Source organism: Eschrichtius robustus, chromosome 5 (genome assembly GCF_028021215.1).
Source record: "Eschrichtius robustus isolate mEscRob2 chromosome 5, mEscRob2.pri, whole genome shotgun sequence".
NCBI lineage: Eukaryota > Metazoa > Chordata > Mammalia > Artiodactyla > Eschrichtiidae > Eschrichtius > Eschrichtius robustus.
The window spans coordinates 112,979,518-112,983,474 of NC_090828.1; the positions used below are offsets into that span (position 1 = coordinate 112,979,518).

At 47.2% G+C, this 3,957-nt stretch overlaps 1 pseudogene; it reads left to right on the forward strand.

Annotated features, from left to right (window-relative positions):
• The first annotated feature begins 1,941 nt into the window (after nt 1-1,941).
• LOC137765398 (protein CDV3 homolog pseudogene) lies at nt 1,942-2,989 on the forward strand (annotated as a pseudogene).
• The last annotated feature ends 968 nt before the right edge of the window (nt 2,990-3,957 follow it).

The following is a 3,957-nucleotide window of genomic DNA, read 5'->3' on the forward strand; positions in this document are numbered from 1 at the left end:
CTAGTGCTTAGGAAATCTATTGGAGTCAGAAGCAGTCAAGGGTAGCTTAGGGTTAGGGTTAGGGCTAGGGTACTATTTAGGGTACGGGTTTGGGTACGTCGTGCCGTATGGGTTAGTGTTAGGTTTAGGGTTAGTTTTAGAGTTAGAGCTCGGTTTTTTGGTACGGGTTAGGATTAGGTTACGTGTTAGGGTTAGGGTAGGGGTTAGGGTTAAGGTACGCGTTAGGGTTAGGGTATTTATTAAACCTATCCCACTCTCTAGATACCACTTAGCACGTAAAGGAATATTATTTCGGGTCCAGCCATGGAGAGGAGTTTAGACACTAGTATAAGATAAGGAACACACCCGTTATAAAGGAATCACATTACGATTATCTTTTTAACCTGTTCCATAAAACACTAGTGCTTAGGTAACCTATTGGAGGCAGAAGGAGTCAAGGGTAGCTTCGGGTTAGGGTTAGTGTTAGGGTTAGTGTTAGGTTACGGCTTAGGGTACGGATTCGGGTACTGGTTCGGGTACGGCGTAGGGTATGGGTTAGTGTTAGGGTTAGTTTTAGGGTTAGGGCTCAGTTTCGGATACGGTTTAAGATTAGTGTACTTGTTAGGGTTAGGGTACGGTTTAGGGTTAGGGTACACTTTAGGATTAGGGTATTTATTAAACGTATCCCACTCTCTCGATACCACTTAGCATGTAAAGGAATATTATTTGTGGTTCCCCCATGGAGAAGAGTTTAGACACTAGGATAAGATAAGGAACACACCCATTATAAAGAAATCACATTAGGATTCTCTTTTTAACCTGTTTCTTAAAACACTAGTGCTTAGGAAATCTATTGGAGGCAGCAGCAGTCAAGGCTAGCTTACGGTTAGGGTTAGGCATATGGTTAGGGTACGGCTTAGGGTACGGATTCGGGTACGGCATAGGGTATTGGTTAGAGTTAGGGTTAGCGTTAGTTTTAGGGTTAGGGCTCAGTTTAGGGTACGGCTTAGTATTAGGGTACGTGTTAGGGTTAGGGTAGGGGTTATGGTTAGGGTACGCATTAGGTTTAGTGTATTTATTAAACCTATCCCACACTCTAGATAACACTTAGCACGTAAAGGAATATTATTTGGGTTCCAGCCATGGAGAAGTGTTTAGACAGTAGCAAAAGATAAGGAACAAACCCATTATAAAGAAATCACATTAGGATTCTCTTTTTTACCTGTTCCCTAAAACACTAGGGCTTAGGAAATCTATTTGAGGCATAAGCAGTCAAGGGTAGCTTTGGGTTAGTGTTAGGGATAGGGTTAGTGTTAGGGTACGGCTTAGGGTACGGATTCGGGAACGGGTTCGAGTATGGGTTAGGGTTAGGGTTAGGGTTAGGGTTAGTTTTAGGGTTAGGGCTCGGTTTAGGGTACGAATTAGGATTAGTGTAGGTGTTAGGGTTAGGGTAGGGGTTAGGGTTAGTGTACGCATTAGGTTTAGGGTATTTATTAAACCTATCCCACTCTCTAGATACCACTTAGCACATAAAGAATATTATTTGGGGTCTAGCCATGTAGAAGAGTTTAGACATTAGGATAAGACAAGGAACACACCCATTACAAAGAAATCACATTAGGATTCTCTTTTTAACCTGTTCCTTAAAACACGAGTGCTGACTGGAACCTCTGGCCCGCACGTTCCCTTTGCCCTCCGGCAGCGGAGCGGGCGGGATCCTGCACCGCTGTCGCTGCAGCCCGTGCGGGCGGGGCGGCGGCAGCGGCACGCGAGCCCCAAGGAGGGCCGTACCACCGTTCGCCAGCACGCGGGGGGAGCCGCTCGCCCCAACGCAAACGCCTCGGCGACCCCGCGGGGCTGAGGCGTCACCGCGCCCGGGAGCTTGAGCGCCGAGCCGGCCTCGACCCCGAGCTCGGAGCCCCGCGGGCAGCGCCCGCCGCCGGCCCCACCCATCCCGGCCGAGGAGGCCGCGACCATGGCTGAGATGGAGGAGCGGAGCCTGGACAACTTCTTCGCCAAGAGAGACAAGAAGAAGAAGAAGGAGCGGAGCAACCGGGCGGCGAGCGCCACGGGCTCGGCGGGCGGCGCCGGCGGGAGCAGCGGAGCCGCGGGCGCGGCGGGCGGTGGGGCGGGCGCGGGGACCCGGCCGGGCGACAGCGGGACCGCGGGCGCGGGGGCCACGGGCCCTGGGGCCGCCACCAAGGTTGTGACAAAGGATGAAGATGAGTGGAAAGAATTTGAGCAAAAAGAGGTTGATTACAGCGGCCTAAGAGTTCAAGCAATGCAAATAAGTGAAAAGGAAGAAGATGAAAATGAAAAAAGAGAAGATCCAGGTGATAACTGGGAAGAAGGCGGAGGAGGTGGTGGTGGTGTAGAAAAATCTTCAGGTCCCTGGAATAAAACAGCTTCGGTACAAGCACCTCCTGCTCCAGTAGTTGTTACAGAAACCCCAGAACCGACAATGACTAGTGGCGTGTATAGGCCTCCTGGGGCCAGGTTGACCACAACAAGGAAAGCCCCCCAAGGACCACCAGAAATCTACAGTGATACACAGTTCCCATCCCTGCAGTCCACTGCCAAGCATGTAGAAAGCCGGAAATACTGAGCCTTCGTAAGGGTTGACTACCTCAGATTTGCTGCATTCATTGTGGACTTCATGTGGATCACAACTTCTGGATAAGAAGGTTACAGCTTTTAAGTGTCGATGTGAAACTTGAAACCAGCTCTACTGGATTCCTATCAGAAATTCTGCAGAAAGTCAGCCATCTGGGTTCTGATCTGCTGTAAAAGATGAAGATTTAAGTGACCTTAATTAACCTGTCCTGTGCCCCATTCATAAGGAACACTCTGTAGTGGGTATTAGACTTCCCGGAACATGCCGCTCTCAAAAGAACTGATGTGTTCAGATAATCTGTGTAGGGCTGTGATTTATAATTTAAACTTTGAGTTGTATTCTGAGGTAACCACAAATTAAATTCAACCAAACTCGGGTCACCAAGTGGGAAAAGGGGTGGGGAGGGAATAATCTTATTTTTTTTAGTAATTTTTTATTTGGGTAGTGCTTTTTCTGTGTTCCATATTAAGGCTTTTTTTTTTCTTTCTTTTTTTTCTTTCTTTTTTTTGCTTTGACTTGGAATAGTTCTTTGACAGAGCATATTGCTTGGCTAAGTAACCTGAAATATGCATTGGAATTGTGAAACGTCTCGTGAATTTGCCAATCCCTAGAGCAGAACCAGATGGCCTTTGATGTAAAGGGCAGTAGATGCAGGGGGCTCTACTTCAGGTGCTGCTAAAGCTTCCTCTAATCAGGTCTAAGTTGTATAGTAAACTGGTGGAAAGAGTATATTTTCTGCTCAGGCCAAGGGAGTCACAGATGTGTCCTTATAAATTCAAAGCAGTGAGAGCAGAACCTCAACCTAAAACCCACTGAAGTTTCATGGATCTTGCATGATCTCTGACAAGAATTCCAGATGCACTTGTGCCCAAACGTTTAAGGTATTAGACGCAGTGATTGTCCCAGCCTAGCTCTGTCATCAACCTCCTGGTGTGTCTTTTTATGGTGTTCATTTGGAGAGTCGGGGGCGAAAGACAGGTGATGTAGCACTTCTGTTTTTAATGATTACAGCTTAAACTATCCAGTAATTTTTAGTCCTGGAAAAGGACATCAGGACGCTACCCAGGATTACTGAAAAGTCTTTCCATCTAATGAGATAGTCTGGTAATTTCCTAGTTTTGTATCTTCGGTTCAATAGAAATATTTCAAAGTGGCTTGTGACCACTTGATGCAGAGTCTGGGTTTCTCTATAATAAAATCCCTTTGCCAAATGTAGGAGTTGCAGACTTGCTACTGGCAAGAGTGAAGCAAATGGGTGAGTAAAACTCCTGATGTGGGAGCATTTTCCTCTAGGAGTTCAGTCTTGATAAGTGTCAGTGCAGGAATCGCACTCCTAGGAGTGTTACAGAGTCATCTGCTGTCAG